The following is a 26,060-nucleotide window of genomic DNA, read 5'->3' on the forward strand; positions in this document are numbered from 1 at the left end:
GTGACGTGAACAGGCTCGGCGGCGGCCATCTTGTCCGAAGACACAGGCTCGGCAGACGTGACGTGAACAATCTCTGTGGCGGCCATCTTGTCTGAAGACACAGGCTCGGCAGACGTGATGTGAACAGTCTCTGGATCGGCAGACGTGACGTGAACAGTCTCTGGATCGGCAGACGTGACGTGAACACTCCTGGGAATCTCTAGGATCTTGAATAGCATAGAAAAATAATCCAATAACGTTTCAGCGGCCATGGCAACAGCGGGCTGCTCGGGCACGGCCTCCGGGAAAACAGCGAGCTGTTCGGGCACGACCTCCGGGGTGTGATCAGTCTCTGGACCGGCAGACGTGTGCCTCCTCCCCCTTCTCCATCTGCGATGGCGAGACGGCGGCTCCGATCCGTCCCTCACGAGCCCAGGGTCGAAGGGGGGCCATGGTGGAGAGTGGTGTTGGACTCCCTCTCGACCACCCACTCCTCTGCGACCTCCCCGGGTCCCACGAAAAATAACTAGACGGGTTCCCTCAAAAAAAATCTCTCCTCTCCCGCTCGGCGGCTGGGGAAGAGAAGTTAGTACACATACCGCTGGATCTTGTGTGTGACGGAGTCCTTCTGTCACGATCCACACTCAAGGAAACAAGGGAGAAGATCCAATTCCAGTAAGTATTTATTAGGGAAATCCATATCAGTGGTCAAGTCCAGGCATGGGTCAAAATCCGATAAGGCAATCCAAAACAAGACACAAACAAGAACAGGCAGGAAACCGAACACAGAAGTGGCGTGATAAATACAAGGACTCCGTGACACATACTAAAACAGACAGGGTTATATACACAGGGAAATCACAATGCTAATGGGGAATTGGCTGAGTGCAATGATTAGTGACAAGGGACAGCTGAGTGCAATGAAGAAACAAGGATCGTGGGGAATGTAGTTCAGAATGTGACAGACACCGTGGGGAAGGAGGACATCTAGTGGTGACCCAGGGAACTCAAACCAGACACTGTGACACCTTCAAGTAAACAGTATTATGGGACTAACGTAGGGAATAGTGATTGGGGTTTTTTTGGGGCGATTTTGGATTCAGCCTTTATTTTACAGTGTCCATGTTACACAGCTTACTTGGACTTACTATAGTGATGACAGTAAATTATGCATAATTACTTCCAAGTAAACCTAAACCAAATCCTAACCCTAAACCTAATTATATAACTCAGCACTTACTTGTATAATTACACTGTAATTAAAGCACCATAAAATATAGGGCTGGGCGATAAAACGGTATAAAATATAAAAATATTTATCGACAGTACACCATTGTCGGTAATGATATAAAAAATGTTCGGTATAGCGCTTGATATTTTCATTACATCGCTGGCACGACCACCACAAATGGCAAATGTAATGAAAGCGGAATGAAACTGTGCTACGCTATTTTGTGCTTCTCGGACTGTTTATCAGTTTGGACCAATGTCAGTGCACCGCGAGCCAATCTTGATCTAGCGACACTGTTAATACACGGCGCTAAGAGATCCAGTAAAGGAAGCATTTGCATTTGAATTTGCCACAGAAGTAATAACATCGCTGCGAGATCTAATGAGAAGCATTTCAATTTCTCTGTCATTAACGGATCAAACAGCGCTGACGTGGAAACCAGGAGAAACATTGTGCCATGAATGAACTAGTTATAGGCTTTAAGTCCACATATCAGCAACATTCACCATGGATTTAATGTAGTAACACTAACTGTAACCATGGAAGTTTGGCAGGAATAGTAAAATCCTTTCAAGTACGTCACACATCTTTTTCCAGCACTTCAAAACTCAAATATTATCATATTTAAATGTTATTTTAATGTGATGACCATATCATTATTTGTTCATCCTTCAAAGATTACCCCCATGCAATTTTTCGTATCTACGGACCAGTAGGTGGCGCTGCGCCGAAACGCTGCATGTCACCTCAAGTCATGCTTGTGATGACATTTACTAAGTTTGGTCTGAATACGATAAAGCGTCTGTTTTTGCAAGCGCTATGTAAAATTAGTTCACACGTTATTCGAGAACAGTTTGACGAATCAACTTGAATTCCATAACTTTTTGTCGCCATGGTCTGAAGATGATCTGGTTCAATTTTTGTGAAAATCAGAGCAACCGTCAAGGATGAGTTAGAAAAAGTAGGTTTTTCAAAATATTCAAAATGGCGAAAAAAATTTCATGACGGAAAATGACGTCATAGGCTGCAGGAAAAAAAAGATTTTTGCTACTGGCCCTTACGGTTCAAAGGTTATTAGCATAAACATGAGTGAAACTTTGGACAGTTAGTGGCGCTAGAAGGATTGAGTTAGAGACTCTAAATATGCTATGGTGACTGTTCAGACTGTCCTCTATCAGTGTGCCAAATTTCATAACTTTCCCGCAAGCGATTCTATGGGCTGCCATAGACTTCCAGAGTGGAAGAAGAAGAAGAAGAAGAAGAAGAAGAAGAAGAAGAACACCAACGATTTCAATAGGTGCCTACGCACTTTCAGCATATTAAAACGCGGATAAATCAACTCATCAACTTACAAGTGTGTAAGTCTCCTTGGCTTTGTCAATTGCACTCGTTCCTGTTGCGTGTCCTTAAACTGGCAACCCACGTGAGCGTTGAGTCTGAGGAGGAGGGGGTGGGGGAAACAACGATCTCCGATATTTTAAATTTGGACTGTAGTACCGATTTCGACCACTAGCTGTCATTCTTACAAACTGCACCTTTAATAAAACATCATACAATATTTAACATTATATACGTGTTGCACACCAAATGATGGGAAAAAATACCTACGTGAAGCAAAAGTACTAGCAAATGTTTGCTTTAAACTTTGACTCAGACTTTATCATATTTGGCAGTATAATTTAAGAGAGTACCGAAGTTCAATGCTAAGCTAGCTCGGTCTCATATTAGCACCAGACACTGCAATCAACTCTGTTCTGTTTTAAAATTAGATCCGACAATAAGGTTTCCAAGACAAAACATGTTGTAATTGTTAACAACCTAGCGATTAGCATCTCTCCTAAGTGCACTAATGTGTTTCCCAAAGGGAAATTATGGGCATCCTAATGCGGCCATCTCAGGTTGCGTCCATCAGTGATGACAATGATGCAGAAATGAAAAAAATGAAACAGTGACATCATCACCATCATCATCCTCATCATAAGAGAAAGAGGATTCCTTTTTCAACAGGATGGATTTTAACACCCCCCCCCCAAACTGGATATGAGGCATGGTTTTGACATTTACATTGAGAGCAGAATAGGATGACATATGATAGAGATGAAGTAAGAAGAATACAGATTAGTATTCCTGAGTGAGCAGGGGCCAGTGGCAATCAACGATCCTGAATCCGGTATCTGGCTCCATGTTTTGCTGTGTACCAGTGGAGTCCGTGGAAGATGCCGAGATCGCTGCAGAGGAGCTCTAAACGCACAGCTTAACACAGCGCTGGGGAGATCGGCTCCTCTCCTCTCCACTCCTCTGCTCTTGGGGAGGCGACGGGAAAGAGAGACAGCAGAGAGAGGGGGGAACGGTAAAACGGGAAAAGACAGAGAGTAGCTGGGTTTTTTTTCCCCAGGCTGCTTGGACTATCAGCCTGTGTGTGTGATTTTATTTTTTTATTTTTCCCTGGTAATCTCTCTCTCTCTCTCTCTCTCTCATAACTATCCTTTGGTTTTCTGGGATGGTTTGAAGAAGACTTATATGTGATGCTTCCTGCACAGAGGTAAGTCCAATCAGAATAAGTCCGTATCACTGAAGAACCAGTTGCTCTGAGAAATGAATGAAGCTTGTCCTGTTGATTTGGTGTTGGGGAATGTGTCAGAGTTAATCCTGAATGTCGTTTTTTCAGTTTGATTCGTAAACCGCCGTAGGTCTATATCTAAGTGAGCGCATTTCTGGTACAGGTGTCCGTGACTTAGGTTGCAACGCTGTTACCGTGTGATCTTCTAATTCAATGGAGACATTAACATCTGCTCAAGTGTAGCGGGCACAGGCTGTACCTCTATTTCTGAACTGGAGAGGCCAGAAAGAGAGTGGGAATGTTGCAGGAACGTTGCCTAGCAATACTGCAACCTTCTCCAAGCGGAGAGATGTGATTTTATGCTCTGCTGCCTAACGGCAGGGCATCCTTCACGCGAGGACATGCCAACAGCTACGCGGGGCACATCGAGTTCCCGTGCGTTTGCGTGGTGCGCGGTAGGAGGCGGACTAGAGGTTGTGTAAGGTTCTCGGGTCCAGGCTCGCCGGCATGAGAAGTCGTGTGAAACCCTTGTGCTCGGGTTGACTGATGAAGATTCATCCTATCTCGTCTCTATCTCTCTCTGTCTTTCTCCCTTGGCCGCTCTGTTACACACTGAGCCAAACGTCTGCTGCGTCTTCAGCTCACTTGAAACTCTCCACACTGCAGGGGCTGAGCATCTGACAGCCATCAGCACCTCTCACACACTCGCGTCTATGTGTGTGTGAGTGTGTTAGACTGTGTGTGCTAGTGTGAATGAGATTATGTGTTCAAGTGAGCAAGACTGTGTAAATATTGTCGCTCTACCTCTGTCACTGCGTAACTCATACGAGAAGCATTATAGTGCAAAGACCTGTGATTTGCTAACCGATAGTGTTCAGAATCTCAAGCACACGCTCAATCACGACTCCAGCCTGAAACACAATGTTCTCACCTGCATGTAATATTTGTGTATGATGCTGGCAAATGAAAAACTCAATGAACAGGTATACACACACTATATATACAAAAATTACATACCCAGTGAAACTTTACAAACACTTAGACTGCCAATAACAAAAAATAACACATATTACCATGTTTTTGGACATGTACCCTAGTAATGTCATGTTTTTTTTGCACATTTACTATATGATACCATGTTTTACCATATTACCATTTTGAACATGCCCCATTGTAATGCAATGCATTTTTATTCATTTATTTTTTTAATATTGTAGTCAAGTTTTTTTTTTGACATGCACCATAGTAACACCACGTTTTTTGGACATTTCCATGACAATGCTGGGTTACTACTTAAAGAGATGTCATTCAAAACCTGTATGTATCTCTTACTTCTGTGAAACACAAAATAAGATATTTTGAAGAACAGTGGGGTCGAAACAACACTAAAACTTGTTGACTTTACTTTAATTGTACAGTACGGACAAAAACAATGGGATGTAAGTGTATCATAAAAGAAAGAAATAAATGAGAGAGAAGTGAATTGTGCTGCTCTCTCGCGAGAAGTGAATCAATCTGACGCTCTCCATGTCCCGTGTGATTGGCTGTTCGCTGCACGTGTCACACTTTCGGGTGTACACGCTTCAGAGTTAATCACAAACTCTGGATCAAACCCTGAGTTGACAGAGAACGTTTATTCCGAGCCTGTTGAATCTGATCTAAACCTGGTTGGATTGTTTTTGGTTTTGTCAACTCTAAACCTACTCTGAAACTCAGACTTTGTTTAACTAGCTTCATGCAACAGGCCTTAGGTCTAATTCACAGCTCTGATATTTTTATCCAAATCAGATTTGAGTCATGAGAGCTCTCCACAGAGCATGTGCGCAAATACACGTCAGCAAAAGCCACCGGTTAATCAGATGCTGTGTGAGTGCCAATTGAATTTGCTACTAACAATACCACAGAAAGACTCTTATCTTTATCATTTTAGTATTGACTTGGTATCAGAGTAACTTTTGACATCCCTTTTTTCCAGAAACGAGTACTTTTCCCAATGAGTGTGTAGCATGACAAAACATTTACATTTACAACCTACAGTGCATCACTGTTTTAATATCACATTATAATATATGTAAACTTTACAGGCAGAAATTACCATTCTCACAAATGTAGCACTTGGAAGCCCAAATAATTTTACTAATTAGTTTGTCAGATGGTTTGTGTAAATAATACAGTTCAAAAAATGATTCATTTAATGAGTCATTCATTGGATTAATTGGATTAATTTACATATTACTTATTCATGATTTATATTTATTATTTTTTATATAAAACAAATTGCTACTTAAATTGCTTTACTGTTTGAGCTTCTTGCTCATAATTCAAAATACTTACATTTTTCTTAAATGTTATAGAAACAATATATGTGTATGTGTGTGTATAAGTGCTGTCAAACTTATTAATGAATGAATTATTAATAAATTGATCAATTGCATATAATATATATATATATATATACATATATTATGTATATATACAAATGTTTATGTTAGATGCAATTAATCAATTTATTAATAATTTATTAATTAAACAATTTGACAGCACTAATATATATATAATTAATATTTTTTTTCAATGAATCAATAATTTTATAACATTTAAGAACAATTTAAGTATTTGGAATTATGAGCATGAATCTCAAACAGTAAAGCAATTTAAGTTGCTTTGGATAATAGTTAGTAGCCTATGTATGAATGTAAAAGTAATGAGTTGCCTGGGAAGCTACTTTTTACCATGTTTTTTTTACATGTACAGGTAATACCATGGTATTCTTTGATATAGATTGGTGTACTTTGCAAATACAATTGCATATGAATAAGGTAATCACAAAGTACATTAAATATTAAAAATATAATGATATAACCTTGTGATTTCCTGACTGTACCATGGTATCTCCGCTGTTCTTTTTCACTGTACAAAAGCCTGCTCGTTTTTCCCTTTCTAGGAAACTTCATACGAGCATCTAAGTCATGTATGTGACACGGTTTTACCGGAGAACACCGGTCGTACATCAGTGCTAGCCAATCATATCACGGTTATTAGTATTCAGTGCACACAAGAGGGGGTTTCCTGGATGCTGTATACATTAGTGCTGTGGTGCAGTGCAGTGTTTCCCACCGTTTCAGCTGTTGGGTGTCAAGGCAGCGTTTGGCTTCGAGTTCTGCTCGGGATTCCAGATACACACACTCTGAACAGTGTGCTGATACTGTCTGTAACACAAACCGAGCCTGATTTCATGCAATATTCCCTTACAAAGTGATGCTTTCTCTGCTTTATTTCTGTCTCTGCTGTTCTCTCTCTGTATTTTGAATCTCTTTTCATTCTTCCTCTCTCTTTCTCATCATCCTCTGTCGGTCCACAGAAGAGAGTGGGACGGGCCGCTCTTCCGCTTGTTTCCATGGAGACCGTGCGTGAGAGGGTGCGCGTGTGCACGTATGTGTGTGTGTGTGTTTGTGCGCATGTGTTTCCCTTTTCGTTCAGCACATTCCTCAGAATGGAGCTAGTGCTTTTTGGATTCGCAGCAGATCATGGATTCTCTCTGTGTGTGTAGTCACTTCAGCAGCCTGTTTGCTTTTTGATGGAATTGTGATTAACTGGCATTAATTAAGTCTATGCCTATGTGTGTTTGTGTGTGTGTGTGTGTGTGTGTGTGTGTGTGTAGGTGGGTGGGTGGGAGCTAACAGGAGTGGGTGGCGACCAGCTCCGCTCCACTCGAATCCTCTGTAATATTGTGAATCTCCACCATAATGAAGCAGATGATGTGGGCTGCTCTCTTCTCGCATTTATATTTAGATTTACAAAAGCCTGATGACACATCGGGCCATAGATCATAACATCTGCCCTTACCCCAGCTCTTCTTAATGACTCAGCAGATAATTGGCAAGAAGGGTCAGTGTAGCTTCGACTGTGTCAGATCAAGCTGAAAAGAAACACAAAGATTCTTCAACCGCCAGCAGGCATTGAATACAAATCTCTTTGAAATACTTGATAAAATTCTGGAATACTGAAATGCTAAATATCTTCACTGTCAGGCGGAAACCTTATATCTCCATATTCTGTCATTTTTTTTTATTTCATAAATCCTTACTATTGGTCACCCCGTTATGTCTGTCTGTGGGTTTTGCAAATATTTAACCAATGAAAAGTGTTAAATAATGCTTGTGACTTAACCTCGTAACTCCACTGAATCCTCAAACTGTCAGTCAAAACTCATATCTCCACCCCGCCTCTATTGTGAATGAAGTGCCGCACAAAGTTCGGAGTGTCTCTGCTGGTTTGCAATGCAAGGGTAAATAAAGAATTGGTTCTTTGAGTAAGTAGAGTGTCTTCTTTACTCAAGAAACACTATATGTGACCCGTGCTGGCAAAATGAGTCAGAATGAGCAAATTTTGCAAAATGAGTTCTTGTTATTTAAACATTCTCCATTAAAAGTCCTACAAAAAGAATGATTTGTTGGAAAAGTTTTCTGAAGGTTCCAAAGCAAAATCACCTAGTAGCAACCATACCTTAAAATTACTATTTGTAATGTTTTTGAAAGAATTCTCTGATACTTATCAAGCCTGCATTTATTTGATACAAAACACACACACACACACACACACACACACACACACACACACACACACACACACACACACACACACACATATTATTACAATTTATAAATAATAATAATGGTTATCTATTTGAATATACTTTAAAATGTAATTTATTTATTTGATGGAAAGCTGTATTTTCATCAGCCATTACTCCAGTCTTCAGTCACATGATCATTTTTAAAAACCTGTGATACTTTAAGGATTCTTTGATGGATAAAAAGTTTTAAAAAAAGAACAGCAATTATTTAAAATAGAAATCTTTTGAAAACATTTAACACTACCGTTCAAAAGTTTGGGGTCAGTCATTTTTTTTCCTTTCTTTTTTAAAAAGAACATTATAACTGAAGTAGTTGTATATATTCATGATATCACAATACATGCGCGGAGTGTTTTGATTAATCACCGAAGGCATTATTGCGACAAGCTGGTTTTGTTTACATCAGCATGGGTTTGAAAATCACATTTCATTGGTTCAGACTAATGCCATCGAGAATTCGCTATGAATATTCACAAAGTTGGAATGCTTTGCTTTTCAACGATACCAAACGTATGCTGAGGGTTTTATTATGGATTATCATGGATTATTAAAACAAAGGAAGGATTTATGTACACCTCTCCAAAAATGTACAAATAAATATCATTTTAGATGTTTAATTGCTATTTGGAGCAGTGGGATCGCAAGACGAGGGTTTAATGGACAATTATTTTTAGAAAACCTCAACTTCGACCAAAATTGACATATTTCACTTGTTTTGCCTATAGCTCGTAATTGACACGTTCTCACTTGATTTTGGTCAAATGTTAATAACATAATGACAGAAGCATAGATAGCGTTTTTAGAGATACAGTACAAGGTGTCTGATTGACTGCGATGATATACAAAATTAAAATACACAATGTACACAGTTTTTCAGACGAAAAACACAGTCATCTCCTTGCAGTCATCTAAATAGGAATCCACACGGTCTGAAATCTGAAGAAGTAAACAATTTCTCCATGCAGAATTCATATCGGAACTTTTTTTTGTTGCTTTTAACAAGTGAATCTGCCACATTTACCAATATAGAGCTGCTTGGTTTGGAAGTTAACTCTGTGCTTCATACATCGCTACCATATTGACAATGGATAATAGAAACTACTTTGGCAAAATTTTGTGTGTAATATATCTGGTTGTGCTTGTAAATGATATACAAAGTTACAAAGCACAAAACCCTTGCCGAAGACAAGATAAATTATTTAGCAGAATTTCCAAGCGTCTCTTTTCCATACGATGTCTATAAAGCAAGATTTTCAGTAAAAACTTATCAAATGGCTTTAGAACACTCAGAATGTAGTACAAAAGTTGGGTGGACTAGTTATACTTTATAATGGTTTAATGGTGCTTTTTTCTCAATTAAGCCACTGTTCTGCGACCCTCGGGGGGTTATAAAGGTTGAATATATAAAGTAATATACTTTAAAAAATACACTCAAGTGCGAACTGGAATGTATATTTTGTTCGGACCTTAAACTGGATGTTAATTGCAATAAAATGAAAATGTTTTATAGGTTACATTTATATTAAATGCAATTAGTTGAACTTAAGCGTGCCGTTTGACCCAGTTATGTGGGACTTAAGTACATTGTTATATGTAATTTCATAATTACTTCTATTTTCAAGCATTTATGGCAAATTAATATGTATAATGTAATTTCTATTGAAATTGTATGCATGTCATGAATTTAAATATCGTTGTCATTACACATTTATAATGATGAAGCTGCCATTTAGAACATTTAAAATATATTAACTTTAATGTCAAACAGCACACTCCAGTTAAAATTGAATATAAAATTGTATACTATGTGCAAAAATCATGTATGTTAGTCAACACATCAAAATATGTGTACTTCTTAAAAGCACAACAAAAGGTTATCAAAACATAATGATTTAAAAAGTATTTTAAAATAAAACTTTTTATTTGTCATTATAACAAAGTGCACTTTTTAAAGTGTACTTCAGTTAAAGAAACAGTCATGAAAGTGGACTCTCTTTAAGTGGCCTTTTATTTCATTAATATTATATTATCTGCAAATACAGTATTTTTTTAACATACTTTTACAATTTAACACTACAAGTACACATAAGCACACTTCTTTTTCACAAGGGTCTTTTTCTTTCTTTCTTTTTTGGTGAAATGGGATTCATATGTGTTAGAACAGGCTTTTGCTTGTCTGTCCTTTGGCCACACACTTAAGCGTCCCTCCATTTCCTGCTCTATTGCCAAGAGCCCTGCCGGTGTTCAATAGGCTGCGTGTCACGTTCACACGGGAAGACAAGATTCCGCCTGGAAGCGGCCATACGAGAGAGGACTGTTAGCAGGACAGGACTGTGAGCAGTCAAATGTCAAGCAGGCAGCAGATGGTAGAGCTTGTTTACTCTTTCTTAAAACATTTTCATCATTCTCTTAATTATTGATTTTATTGATTCATTGAGTCTTTAAACAGAAAAGCATACTGCGGAAAAGACGAGTCTAATGTTTTTTCTAGAGAAATGTTCTCCCCAGTTTCCTCACTCACAAAAAAGTTATATATATATATATATATATATATATATATTAAAAATTAAGCCCAATAATCTGGCACATTTGAACAGAGAAACGTTTACTGAATACAATTTATAAAACAACTGATTCAGACTTTTCAGTGCTACTTGATAGAGAATGTACTAAAAGAGTGTGTTTGTTTATTGCTTCCGTTTTCTGTGTGTGCAATACAATGTGACATTAAAAATAGCAATAGCTGTTTATCACACTTCACTGCTCGTTGTTGAAAAAATAGCCTTGTTACTGGAAAAGCCAACCCACAATTTTAAAACTGAGTCTGTTACACTTGGAAAACATAGTTAACCCTAGAATTCACAAACCAAAAAACCTACACAAATGCATAAAGGGGGTCAAAATGACACACACTGGACTTTTCTTCATAAAATCAGTGTCCTGTTTATAAAATGATTAAAAGAACTAATGATACACAAATGTTTTGATATGTCAAACATGTTTGTTTACTTCTCTTGTCTATATGCAGTACAAACGATAAAATTTTAAATGCAAAATTCATGGGAAATGAATAAGGGTCATTTTGACCCCCTTTATGCTGTCAAAGTTGGTTAAACAAGTGAAGAGGAGAGGGATTTTGTGCAGTACTAAACATAAAACAAGATAATCCACACAGGAGTTCTCTGGAGAACACGTAATAGAAGTACAGTGCAAGACAAAGAAAGAACTCAGGGATAACGAGGAGCTAAACAAGAGACAGGTGGGACTAAACAATAAACTCATTTGTAACCATAGAAACAAACAATCACTGGGAAAACAGGCAAACAGGAACAGAACAAAACCCAACTAAAACACAAATGAACTAACAGAACTAAACATAACCCTTACATATGCATTCTTGGGGTAGTGATACACAAATGTAAATTTCTCCCATATGACCACAAAATATGAAAAATAATGGGGTCGGAAACAAGTTGTTTGAGGAATTCATGGATTATCAAATAAAGAAATGTTTTTATTGATAAAATATTAAAACAAAATCACCCTGTTGGGTCAGTTTGATCCCCTTTATGCATAGGGTTAAGGTAATAGAAATGTGAATATCAGTATATTTTAAAGGAAGCTTTAAGTTTGTGCCAGGATTTTGATTAAAACAAAGGATGTTGTTACTAGGATTTTTCTGCTTGATGATGATGAAGTTATAGAATAATAAGATAAAATAATTTAAAATATATTTTTGTGGTATATACTACCAGTCAAAAGTTTGGAATAAATTATATTCTTTAATGTTTTTAGCCTCTTATGCTCATCAAGGCTGCATTTATTTGAATTTTCAGCATCATTACTCCAGTCCTCAGAGTCACTTGATCCTTCAGAAATCATTCTAATATTCTGATCATCAAATAAATGCAGTCTTGATTAACATAAGAGTCTTCTTTTAAAAAACATTTTAAAAAGTTCCAAACCTTTGAGTGGTAGTGAATGAAGAGTTGTTATCAGATGAGTGCAACCATAATGCTTGTACTGTATCAATGATCTCCAAAAGAGTAGTTAGAAATGTCCTCTGTGCCAGCCAGTTATTGGACTCCAGTTGCTTCTGCAAGGATATTTATCTGTGTTCCATCAGAGACAGTCCAGATTAAGAGTCCTTCTGCCAACATTACTGACACTGCAACTGTTATTGCAACATTATTGGCTCTAGGGGTGAACAAACACAAAGATTTTTCCACATTTATACATTTCTAACATAGCTAAAGCTATAATTCATGTAGCATTGGGCTTTGCTTCAGGGCTCGAGGTTTCGCTCAAATGTAAGCTGCAAAGTCTTTCGATCTTAATGTGACAACTTCATTACCTTGTTCGCATGGGTGGACTCCCAGGAGTGCTGGCGTAGGTTTTTTTTCTGGCTATTGAGACACTACAATTCATTACCTAGTATAAATACACTGGATCAGCTTTTGGGGAATATTGGCCATTTTAATTCAAATTCCAACTCATATTGGAAGAGAGCCTTACAAATTTCATAACTTTGTCCAAATCTGCATGTAGTACATATAGCCATTTGAAATGACACCTTCAATCGCTTACTACAAACAGATCCAATATTTATTATGAAATTGAGTCTTTCTTAGATCTTATAAGAAAATAATTTTAGAATTTAAAGTGGAGCCTTAAGCTGTGTGCTAGCAAAATACTGCAATAATAACTGCATGTCTTTCTATATGCTAAGATTTAATATGCACTTCTGATATAATTTTGTGTTTGAGATTCCATTTAGTATTATTATCATCATTATTAAGACTTTTACTATAATAATTAGCACAATAACATAGTTTTTAACATTTACTTCGACCCATACGTAGGCTGATGCGCACTTTTATGTTTTTCCCTCATATTTCGGGCCAAAGATCAGAACAGAAGCTGCAATCACAGAGGACGAGAGTGACTCAAATTATGGTATTTCATCGTAGTGCTCTAGGGATGATGGAACTTTTTGTATTTTTTAATTTTTTTTTTTTTTTGCAGTTTGGTCTCATCAGGCTGAAGTAAATGCAAATTCACGCCTGTACAGTAGAGGGCACAGTTCAAACAAACCTTTCAGCTGTGCTGCTTTTCTGGATTGGTGAAGAACAGGATGCAGGAGTAGAAGGTTCAACACACTTCAGCAATAAAAGCAAAAAATGAAACACAAATGGGATGTTTATTTTAAATAATTTTTACTCATTGGTATGGTTAAATTGAATAATCGAAGGTCAGCAGCAAAGACATTGGTTAACAAAGGTAGATTAAATACATAAAGTGCTGTATATTTGTATTATTAAACATTTAATTATTGCAGGTTTGCGTAATGTTGTGCAGAAGTCGCACAAGTCATTTCTTGCTCTCGCTTCTTGCACACATATCAGTATCTTCCCTCCCGCTACTGAGCTAACAAGCTAATTAAATTGTTTTATTTAAAGGTAGGGTTAGACTGGGTAAACCCAGCCTGATCTGCCGGCGATTTGATTTCGCCCTGCAGCTCAGGCTGGAAACCTGTACATTCTTCTATCCTGCTTCCGTTACAAATTTGCATGGACCAATCACAAACAGGCTTATCCACCTGGCGCACTATTGGCGAGTTTAATCCAATCCAATTCCTTTTAACCTCTCTACGATGCTCAATGGCTTCTTTAGTTTAGCAAACAAATCGCTCGAGTGGGTGTAAATACCACTCACTTTCATGTTTTTTTGTTTTTTTTGCACAACCTGCAAAAATCGCTCGATCTTATGCTTTCAAAGCTAGCTTGCTATTGCTAGCCTCTCCGAAATTGCCTACCCTACCTTTAACTTTTGACTATTATTATTTGTCCTTGTGAAGAGAAGTTTCATAACTCAGCACAATATCAGCAGCCAAAAACAGAGCTTCTGTCCTGAAGCAATGCGTTTTACGATGGGCGAAATTGGCTTGAGTGTCTGAGCAGTGGTGCGGAAGTGAGTGCACTTGCTCTTGAGGAGGACTGGCCCACAGGGTTTGACTCTGGACTGGGTCATCATGTCCCAACCCCATTTCCCCTCTCTTGCCCACCCACCTCTATTGTCCTGTAAATAAAAATGCCCACCATAAACAGCCACTGTATAAACTATATATAAACTATAAAGATGTATAGTTTCTGTACAAAGTCTTTGAGAAATTGAGGACAATCTTAGAAATGTAGGTTACTCTGCAAAGTTTGTGCAAATCTCCTACAGTATGTCTCTTGATTTCATCAGACTATTTCTTAAGCAAAGAAAAATGTACTTGTAAAAAGTATTTTTATACTTACACTATCACTCTCTTATGCTCAACAAGGTTGCATTTATTATTACAGTTAAAACAGTAATATTGTGAAATATTATTACAATTCCAAATAACTGTTTTGTATTTGAATATATTTCAAAATGTAATTTATTCCTGTGATGACAAAGCTGATTTTCAGCATCATTAATCCAGTCTTCAGTGTCACATGATCCTTCAGAAATCATTCTAATATGCTGATTTGAGACTCAATATATATTTTGTATTATTATTAATGTTAAACAGTTGAGCTGCTTCATATTTGTGTGATACAGTACAGTTAAAAGGTTTTGGGCAAGTAAGATTTAAAATAATAAGCCTAAATAATACTGTTATTCAGCAAGGATGCATTAAATTGATAAAAAGGGACAATAAAGACATCATTTTACAAAAGATTTCCATTTCAAATAAATGCTGTTCTTTTGATCTTTCTAATCTTCAAAGAAACCTGAAAAAAACCCCCGCACTGTATCACAATGTGTTTCCACAAAAACTTTTTTAGCATTAATAATAACCGCAAAATCAGCATACTATAATGTTAATAAGGACCATGTTTCAAAAGCATTAAAAAATCTTAATTATTTCAAACTTTTGACTGGTAGTGTAAGTTAAATTAATGTAAAACCTTTTTAACCTTCACTCAAGTATTCTTTTGGTTACATGCTTTGATGTTTAAAAGAATAACATTTAATGCAGTATCCATACCTTCACCTAAATGGAATTTCTCTATACTTTTTATACCCCAACTTCTTATCACATATTAATGAATATCTAGCAGGTTTTAAAACAATGACTTTTGTGTGAAATATCCAGTTAAACAACTGTGTATCTGATAAAGCACAGCACAGGTGTGACATAACCTGAAACTAAATGTGTTGGATCCTGATTCCAAAGTGTGGGATCCTGGGATAGACCCAGCTGGTGTGTGTGTGTGTGTGTGTGTGTGTGGAGCAGACAGGCATGATAAGGTCTTCAGTCCTCCCTATAGCAGCTGGCCTGAGAGAAAGCAGGAGGGCTGAGAGACACCGAGTGGACACTCATCCAGCCACAGGCTATATAAAGCAGTGGTGTGTTGGCACAGGTCTACAGTCCTGCGCTTCTGTTTGAGCGGGAGCTCTTCTTAGGCTATACGTTCAGACTAGCGTTCATTTTGTCAGCTGTTTTTTCTTTTAAATTTTGTTTAAAATTAGTCCTGTGTCAAATGTCCTTTTTTAGGTTTAACCATACTTATTCAACCTATCCTGTTTAGTCTAGTTTTATTTGGGAATTTTAATCTATAGTTTGAGGGTACGTTTACACGACAATAAAATACTTAAAACGGAGAAGTTTTTCCTTTGAGACGACACCATTGTCAATATGATCCCCATTCACATGGATCCGCGAAAACGCTGTATTCTGCTGCCAGGCCATTAGATGGCGATGAAACACTATAGACTGAACACGTAATACGCCTGTGCATGACATCATCGTCTTCAGAGATTCATATTTTTGTTGTTTACACAGAGACTGTTTTCAAAAACGTGCACTTTGAAACCCGTTTTCAAAAGTTTGCGTTTCAGCCACCCAAATATCGTTCTTGTGTAAACAAACGGCCAAAATGCATAAAACGTTTTACGTTTTTAGATGAAAACGGTGTCGTGTAAACGTACCTTGAGTCAATGAAAACTTAGACATATTATAGTCACACTGCATAATGGCTGAAAATCACAATTATTTTGCTCAAAATTGTAATCTTGATTACTGATCATGATTGTTGTCATTTAAAGGTACACAGTGTAACTTTTTTGTTCAAAATGAACATGTGATCATCTTCCCAAAACGTGTTTTTGTCTTACCTTGATTCACTATGGTAAGCCTATTATAAGTGTTTATACTTTAGACGGGTGGGGTGAATTTTACTGGAAGTTGCGTAAATATGTCACTCGCCCGTGTGTGTCTCGTAAATAGAGAAAAGTTGCTCCGGCTACTTTGACGATTGTATAATGTGGGAGTGGCAGAGGTTAGTTGTCACAACGAGTGAGAAAGGTGGACATTTTAATAAAAATGCCATCTCTGTGTCGCTTTTACAACATTTCAAATCCTTCAGTTTTAGATATTTTCAAGGAAGTATCGTGTCTATAAATGGGTAAAACTACAGTAACGTCTTCAGCTAGTCAGCTTGAGATCCTTTCCATCTAAACTGGTTATATCTCTTAAGACTAGTAGTAAATGTTTTATGAGCAGTATGATTTAACCATATTCATCCACACAATCACGCAGAGCCGAAGCACAACCAAAACAATGTTCATCCACAAAATGCATGGGGTTTTGACCACTATCGGGCCAAAAGTCACAGTGTACATTTCATCAGAATGTGAAACAGGATTTGTGATAAAAGAGCTCAAAGACTTGTAGAAGCTAGCTAAAATGGCACGGTTGTTTTAGCAAATGCGTTTTATCTAAGTTTTCTTTTGTTAACCAGCAATGAATGGGTAGGGTTTAGTGTAAGTGGTACATAATTTTCAAACACAAGCGAATATTAAACTTTTAGCATCACTCACCGGACATTTAATTTCTGAACTGCCGCGAAACGTACAACAACCAATGTAATAAAACCTTGCCAGATTCACGCTCATCTGTTTGCAGATAAAACTGAACGCTTTTTACGCCAGACACTAGCCGCGTTTCCATTACAGATTTGCGCAAAACTTTTGTGATATTTTCTAAATGTCGATAAAAAACTATTGCAAAATGACGGTGTTTCCATTAACCGATGTTATGCGACTGATAAGTCATTCCAAAAATCATGGCAACGGATGTTGGTAGGTTTACGTATATCCCAGTAACTAGACATTATTTTTTAATAGAAGGAGTCGTAGGCGTGTTATTCAAGCATTAATGGCAAGGAAAGCCCCTTATACTGGGAGCGGCACATATGAGGTGTTTCTGGGTGTTTCTCCCTCATTTCTGCTTCAAGGTCTGATAAATTGTGGCATTTCTTTGTTGTTTAGAATCCAGTATTCCCGTAATATTTTTGTCTTTTATGAAGAACTCGGTCTCGTCTTCTGTCCAAACACACCGTGTCATCTACGTCAGGTGACCTGTAAATGCGCAAAAACTGTTTCCATTGCAGTTTTGCGAAATACAAATTTTTCAAATTGCCTGAAAAACCACCTCATGCAAGCGTAAAACCTTTTTTGCGATATATGGGAGTTTTTGCGAAAATTAAGTGTTTCCATTGGGCGTATTTTCAATTCGCAATTTCAATTTGCGCAATTTGAAGGGTAATGGAAACGCGGCTACTGTTGTGAAACGTGCAAGAAGCATCATAAAATCACCACAGGGTCAATGACCTGAACTAGTATGGGGTTGTTGTGAGCATGAAACCCGTTGGAGAACATGCTTCTTTTTTTTTTTTTACATTCAGTGTAAACAAAAAATTAATGTTTGCATTGTTCCTTCTTTGTCCATGATACCCGTGATACTAGCTCTTTTCAACATCTCTCTGTTCGGCAATAAGATATGCTCTGGTATAATTGTTGGAGACCTACTGTAAATCAATGCTACAATGCCATTGACATACAGTAGCAGATCCTGTGTGTTGCTTAGCAACCGGTTACAGCTCTTAGAGGAAGGATCCCCATATCCCCAAAAAAAGACAGTGAGAGCGGTTCCTTGATCTCGCTCTGTGGGTGTTTACATGCAGTATGTATTATACATGCTGATCAAGGCTTCTCTCTCCATCCTCTTACACTGAACGGTTTGGCTCCATTGTGGCCCTTGTGTGGGAGGGGCAGATTCAAGGCCCCTGGTGGGACTGATGTTACATCACTGAAACGGCTATTAGTAAAGATGCCCGACCCACATCTGAGGGATGCTGTTCATATTTCGAAGATAATTTTTGTCGAAGACACAGGGAGTTGAGAATTATTTTATTCAAAGAAAAAATATACAGATTTAGCTTTTTAATATATTCAATATCATATATTACATATATGTTATTAGAGACTTAAATTAGGTTTTATGCATTTTAATGCACTTCTTAATGAATAGAGTTACCTTGATAATAGTTGATAATACATGTTAACTTATAATAATTGGTTATTTGTGTGGATTTCTTTTCCCTTCCATATTTTGGACAGAAGCATGTATTGCCAAGCTTTATGCTGTCATTCTTCTGTGGAATTCATGCAGGGATTAAAACTTATATAAAATGCATCTTTCTACATGAAATGCATCATGTATGAGTTATAAACATTAGTAAGTAAACTGATGTAAACGGGTTAATTTTATCTTTTTAACTTTTAAGATAATGTTGCGTGCCAAATTAAAAATTGCTAAATTGAATTTGAAGTACCCCTCAGTTAACATGATTGAATGTAAATTGAATGTTGAGACTTCAAAATAACTAGTACTTAGAGAGAGTTAGTTTTAGATATAATGATTTTACCAAATAATTAAAATACTTCTTATAGACCTTATGTAGCTCCGCCCCTTTTCAGCGCAGTGCTCGTTGTGTTCTGTCTTCCGATTTGTATTTCCACAGCATGAAGTTACAATATTGCGGATTTATGAATGAACCACTCATTTTAAAATCTCCCTTGTCTACTGACATTATGACATGAGCAAAACGTTTTTAGACTGCAACTCATACTGTGTGTGAAGAAAACCTAAAAAAAATAGTGATGTTAAAGCAGGCTCTTTGACCTTATGAATCACCCTTAGGTTAAGCCAGGGTTGCCAGGTCTGCGGTTTTCCCTATTCAAAAATGTATTGTTGCGCGATTCCCATCCAATAATCACAAAGAGCTTTAGGATTTGTTACTTAAGTCTTAAGTACTTAAGTCTCAGCATTGAAATTCTGCCCATTTTATCATGAAATTCAAACAATAAATGGCTTTTTGCCACTCTTAAATGTGGTGTGACAGATCGCTGATCCACTTTAACACAAGTTATAGTTCGAAAAACATGCATGAACATCAGAAGGTACGTTGAAAAATACAATACAACTCACCGAAATGAATCACGTCTCTTGCAATCGTTTAATCAGTGTTTCAATCGCAGGAAGGCGTCAATAAAACAGCTTGTGTTCAATATGTCATGTAACATTGCATTCACCTCAGAAAAGTTATCCAAGGTTCATAATTCAATAGTTAGCGATAAATAAACATTAGACAGGAGCTTATTTACTGTCAATGATTTGCAGGTTTGAATAAATTTGCCATGAAGACAAGTGTTTATGAAAACTTCCTTATGTCCAACTGAGTTGCATACAAACATTTCAGTTTTTATTTGAGTGTAATAATTATATCTGAAAATAAATAGCAGTTGAATATAATAGCTCTGTTTTTTAACTCTAACGTCTAATATTATAGTAATGCACCAAATGAGAGGGTTCCCTGTATAGTGTGCAGCATTATTTGGAAGAGATTTTTTTCCTTAAGAAAGTTAAAATATCGGCATCGGTGCATCTCTACATAAAACAAAATAATTTAATGTAGGAACAATTTTCACCTATAAATTGCTAGTAAATTTCACAATTAATTACAAAGAAATGGCAAGTAACACTGAATAAAATGTTGCATTTTGAAGTAGAAAGACTGACATAGTATGTATCCTTGTACTTCAACAGGCTTATCTTTGTTTTATTTTACAACTTTTTTTTTTACAGTGTACAACTATTACTTATTCTGTGGTTATTGATGGCAACAGAATGCTTCTCTGAAGCTCTTTAAGCTTGCTGAATGGTACCTCAGCAAACATTGAGCTCCTGTGGCTCTATGATTAAAAGCTTCTCTAATTAGATCAAACTGATAGCACCCTGGCGTTGTTCCAGAGCACAGCCCCTTGAGAAATCCATTGTACAGTCGTACACAAGCCAAGTGTTGGTGGTAATGATTGAATGTGAGCACATGCTGCGATTCAGCTTGGCTCAATCCTGTTAGACTGTTATATTCAACCCGAGTATGATGAGCCTGATCAATTAAAAATGGGTCGTGTCTCATTGTTGATGCTTGATGCTGTGCTGCTCCTGGGGCGTCTCACTAATCGAGATAAATCGCTATGCGAGTCGCCGCGATCAATATGTGCTTCACAACACACCCATTGACTGTCCACAGTCACGGCCGACTCCATGCTGTGGATGTCTATGCTTCTCCGGATTTCACATTTGCTGTGTTTGTTGTGTTCTTTGACCCTTGATGGGGAACATTTGGCAAGTAAACAGAATTTGATTTGATCTGTAAGAGGATGAAAGGAAATTAACAGTGAATTAGGTGTGTGATGTTTTGTCGACTATTCGCATCCATGCACACGTCCTTGCAAAGGTGTCAGGCCCTTGACAAATTCATTTTATTGCTTTACAAACACTTTAATGTAAGTTTTTCCCCCCCAATGTCAGTGACATAAAAGTGTCCACAAAGAATTGGGATTTAAAAAAAAAAAAAAAAAAATCTAGTTTAAACCACATGTGCCAAGTCCTTAGAAATGCACTCTTTGTATTCATGTTGTTTTGGTATGGTTTAATAATTTTTTTCGACCATGTTCAAGAAAAGTTTCCATACATGGGAACTCTATTTTTTTTAGGTTTTCTTCACACACAGTATGAGTTGCAGTCTAAAAACGTTTTGCTGCCACCCCCCTCCCCCCCTTCCAAGTTGGCGTGTCCAACTCATAATGGGGTAGGAGAGACAGTAAGCAAGAGGGAGATTTAAAGAAACCCGTAGAATGAGAGATGGCTGAGAGATAGGGATGCAAATTATCGATTAATTCATTAATCATTAATTGATTGACCTTATCGATCGATTAACGATTAACTGATAAGCGCCTATTTTCCTGAGAATGTAAATTTCTCACGGTATCAGTAGTGTCTTTAACATAAAAAGCAAAATATTGCTTATAGGCTACTGAATAGAAATCCATGTTATATTGCTCAATTGATGTTTTATTGTAACAGTTGGGATACGGTACAGATAATGGCATTTATGTAGTTTGACAAAATAAATGATCTACAGAAAATTAAAATACATAAAAAATAATTGTGCACTGGCTCACCTGTTGCATGTGAAACATTAAGCAACATAAAATAAATTTTAAATAAAAATCTACATGGGTAGGTAGGCTTAGCCTACAGTATTAAGCCTACATATAATAATCTATCTGGTAAACTACTTGAATGAAAAACTTGAAACATTAGCAGCAGCAGCAGCACTTATAATCCCCCTTGGTCTGAGAAAGGTAACAGTAAGATTACTAGACCTGGAAACTTCAAATATAGAACTGAACACAACTTAAATCATCACTGAGGAAGGTGACAGTACAATTAGAGGGCGTCCCTCGTTTACACTGTCAGTGAAATGTGACCAAATTCCGATTTTTTGCTCACATGTGACATATCCGATGTGTTCTATGACAGTGTAAACAGGAAAAAAACGCATGCATTCGGATATATCGAGATCGGTTTCAGGCCTCATTCATATGTGGAAATAAATCGGATATGTGCCAATGCGACTGTCATGTAAACAGGCAGGTCGGAGTTTCTGAGGCATTAGGCAACGTCTCCGCGGTTTAATGACGAGAGAAACCCACGCGCATCTGCAAAGGGACGGATGACCCGACGAAACGTTGTGTCGTCGTAGGCGAGAAATGTGGACAAACGTTGACACAACATATTGTTGTACACAACAAAATTTCGGACCCACTGCTCCTCGTTAAAGCCAATATTTAAAGCCAGTATGCTCCCACCAGTCCTGAGATCTCTCTCACACACAATAACTGAAGCATATGCGCAATGGTGGCACTTTTCGTCCTCCTTCGCCTCAAATTTGAAATGCTCCCACACTCCACTCCGTTTTGACCGCCTCATGTTTGGTTTCTTTTTTGCCGCCTCAGGTTTGTGTCGGGTCTCTCGCCGCCCGCGAGAATCTCGTGTCACGTTCAATTAGCCGACAATTAATTTAATTTAATCGAGTAAATTCTTGTCGACAATTAATCGATAATCGATTAACCGTTTACATCCCTACTGAGAGACGTTACAAAAGAGAAAGGATCAAAGGAACATCACTAGAAAAAGAAGGGTTATGATCAGGCAAGAGCTTTAGGACCCACGTTAATATTAGAAAAGCTTTCCAGCGCTGGAGAGACCGAAGCGGGAAGGCCTGAAAACAGACGCAGGGTTGTGTTGTTTCTGCTCCATATGTGAGTAATGTTTCAAAGGACCAAGATATGCTGTTGTTGTAATGTTAGCTCTAGTAACAAGACAGTTTTGAGTGGTGTTGTTCATCTGGAGCTGCTGTGCTGCTGGAGACTAACAACCAACTCTTGCTTGTATACTCAGTGTATTCTATATAATTTTTTTTGTTCTTTCTTGTTGTTTAATTGTCATCTTCGCTTAATGTGAATCATTAATTTGCTTTGTTTAAGCTATTATAAAGAGACATCCACTATAACATTGCATTTTGGGAGTGGAGCAATGAAGGGAGGGCTGTGTATTGGGTTGAATTCAAATATCAAGTGTTTCTCAGAAATTGCTTACTGCACCTTTAACCACATTTAATTTAAATTCAGAAAATAACTACATGCACATCATAGTTGAGGTAAATTCAGTTAATTTATATGAATTGTAGTTCAAACAAACAAACAAATAAATAAATGTTTTTGTATTCAATCCTCATTTTGATAAATGCAGAAGCTTTCTATTTCAGTAAAACCAGCTTCATAGGTATTTAGGGATGTCTATGTCCCAGCTTTGCATGTTGTTCAGCTGCAATATGTTTGTAGTGGTGTGTCTTTTATCAATTCTCAAAAACACCTCTCTGTAACTCCTTCAAAGTGATCACTGGCTTCTCTTTTATGTTCCCACTGAGAGTTTTGAGTGAAAGCCTTTCCTAGGCACTATCTGTGTACCTTGATGTAACTTCCACTTCCTGATAATTGAACAAACAGCGCCCAATGGGACATCTTAGCACTCGGATGCTGTTTTGTACTCTTTCCTTAATTTATGCATTTGTAGTTAATCTACAATTACTTTATGCCTCATTTTCACAGGTGTCCTTCAGATCCACAGCCCGAATAATGATCCCTCAGCTCTGGGGTTTTTAAAATGAAAATGTGGTAGTTATTTTTAATGACTAGTCACAGGTAGAGGTCATTTGCAACATAATTGTGTTCACATTACTTAGAGCTCTTGCAAAACAGCATGGGATATCTAAACAAATATTTTGGTTTTATAAAAGTTTTTGTGATGACTATCTACCGTTTAAAACTCTGTCCTGCAGAGTTTAGCTCCACCTTGCCTCAACACACCTGCCTGGAAGTTTCTAGTATGCCTAGTAAGAGCTGGTTCACGTGTGTTTAATTGGGGTCGAAGCTAAACTTTGCAGGACAGTGACCCTCCAGGACCAGGAATGGACACTCCTTGTGTAGAGCAAAACTATCATTGTCGAGTTCAGGAATAACCAGTCATAGTACATGACTTCAATCTTGAAAAACCTAATTACCTAAAGACCCCATGAAATAGTTTTCCTCTGCATATTTTCTATTGAAACAGGAAGTCAGTGCATCACATTTCAGATAACTTTTCCTTATTTTAATTATCTGAGAGACTTTAGTAGTTACATCCACGGACCATGAATTTCCGATTGAAAGTTTTAGTCAGAAGCCGGCGATACATACATTCTAGAATACGTTTTATCGGCAACTTCAATATTCCTGCGAGTGAAATTTTTCTGGTCCATTTCATGAGAAAGATTGTAGAGTGATTATGTGCTAAAGCATAATTGGGAACTCTTTATAATACCAGTGCCCTGATATGCACAAATAGATTACCTCAAAGCACTAAAAGACACCTTTTTTTTTGCCAATGCCATATAGTCAAGGAGATCATATTAATCTTGGCTTATATAGACACTTTGCTGATGTGCAGTAATTGCTAATAGCTGAGGCTGAATTCTGAGACAGTTTATATACTAGAATCATCTTGTCCATTTAGATTCAAGCAAGAGGCTTTGATTGATTTGGTTCCTCAACATACAACAACAATAGCATGTTTGATATTAGTACATCAGATGGTGTGTGGTTCAGTTATACCCTGCGTTATAGGGACAAAATGTCCTTACATAGATGGCAATATCCAAAATCTTTGTCCTTGTGGGGACATTTTTTGGTCCCCATGAGGAAAACAGCTTAGAAATCATACGAAATGTGTTTTTTTGAAAATGTAAAAATGCAGAAAGGTTTGTGTGATGGGTAGGTTTAGGGGAAGGGTTAGTGTAAGGGGATAGAATATACAGTTTGTACAGTATAACAACCATTATGTCTATGGAAAGTCCCCATACAACATGAATACACAACGTGTGTGTGTGTGTGTGTGTGTGTGTGTGTGTGTGTGTGTGTGTGTGTGGGTGTGTGTGCGTGGGTGTGTGTGCGTGTGTGTGTGTGTGTGTGTGTGTGTGTGTGATGCATGGTGAGTTTCTCAAGGTCAGTCAATAAGCTTTGAAATGACTCACAGATGTTGTAGCTGTGTCCACTCTATAGAGTATATAGTGATGTGGATTGTCTTACCATTCAGTGGTATTGGTAACATAAACCGTCATTTGCTATCGCTTACCCGTGCCAGTTGCCTATTGTGTTCACGAATATCAGTCCCATGAAATTTGAGAATGTTTGTTAAAAAAAAGCTGCCCCTCCTCATTGCATACCGGTAGTTTGAATTTACTATTTATCAGTGTGAATGGTCTTAAAATTATGCATCGTCAATGTTTCTGTGCTTAAAACATCCAGTAGTGTCATTTGAACTCAAGCTTGTTTGTTGCTCTTGTTGGAATGACAGTCTCTGGAAACCATTCAACTGTTTCAGGCTGTCTTGGTCTCACAGGTGGAGCTGAACATGACGGGACATTCTAATGAACTGCACGAAGCCCCTTTCATATCTCAGGGGTGGAGTCTCATTTCCCACCAACTCCATGTGTTGCTTGATAAGAAATGTCAGTTTCAAACTGTCAGACAATCATTCCACTGCGGGAGACCTAAGTGAGAAGAGAGAAACACTTTGGGCCATTAGAGTGAAAGTGTCTCTTTGCAATGCTGCTGCCACAAAATCATATCTGTTTCTCAGCACTCAAATGAACTCCGGGGAAATAAGGCACACATTTGTTTAAATGGGTAAATAGCTGAGTGCATGTCGTAGTCTAAACCACCACACATAAAAAACCGTCAGCCCCAACACTAATTGGTAAATTGTTTGTTATTACAATGGGTTCATGTTAAAACAGCTCTTAGTTTCTCAAAGGACAATTCATCTGGAGCTCCTCACGTGTCGGTCAAAAATGACAGATTTCTTTATTTATTTTTGTCAATGAAATGAA

At 37.6% G+C, this 26,060-nt stretch overlaps 1 protein-coding gene across 1 annotated transcript in view; it reads left to right on the forward strand.

Moving 5' to 3' along the window:
- The first annotated feature begins 3,402 nt into the window (after positions 1-3,402).
- Positions 3,403-26,060, forward strand: part of dlgap2b (discs, large homolog-associated protein 2b) — a 100,259-nt gene continuing 77,601 nt past the window's right edge. The window contains exon 1 of the mRNA XM_084090301.1: positions 3,403-3,752. The gene's annotated coding sequence lies outside the window, so the exon portion shown is untranslated. The remainder of the gene's footprint in view (positions 3,753-26,060) is intronic.

The sequence above is a fragment of the Abramis brama genome (assembly GCF_963993115.1).
Source record: "Abramis brama genome assembly, chromosome: 18".
NCBI classification, from domain to species: Eukaryota; Metazoa; Chordata; class Actinopteri; order Cypriniformes; family Leuciscidae; genus Abramis; species Abramis brama.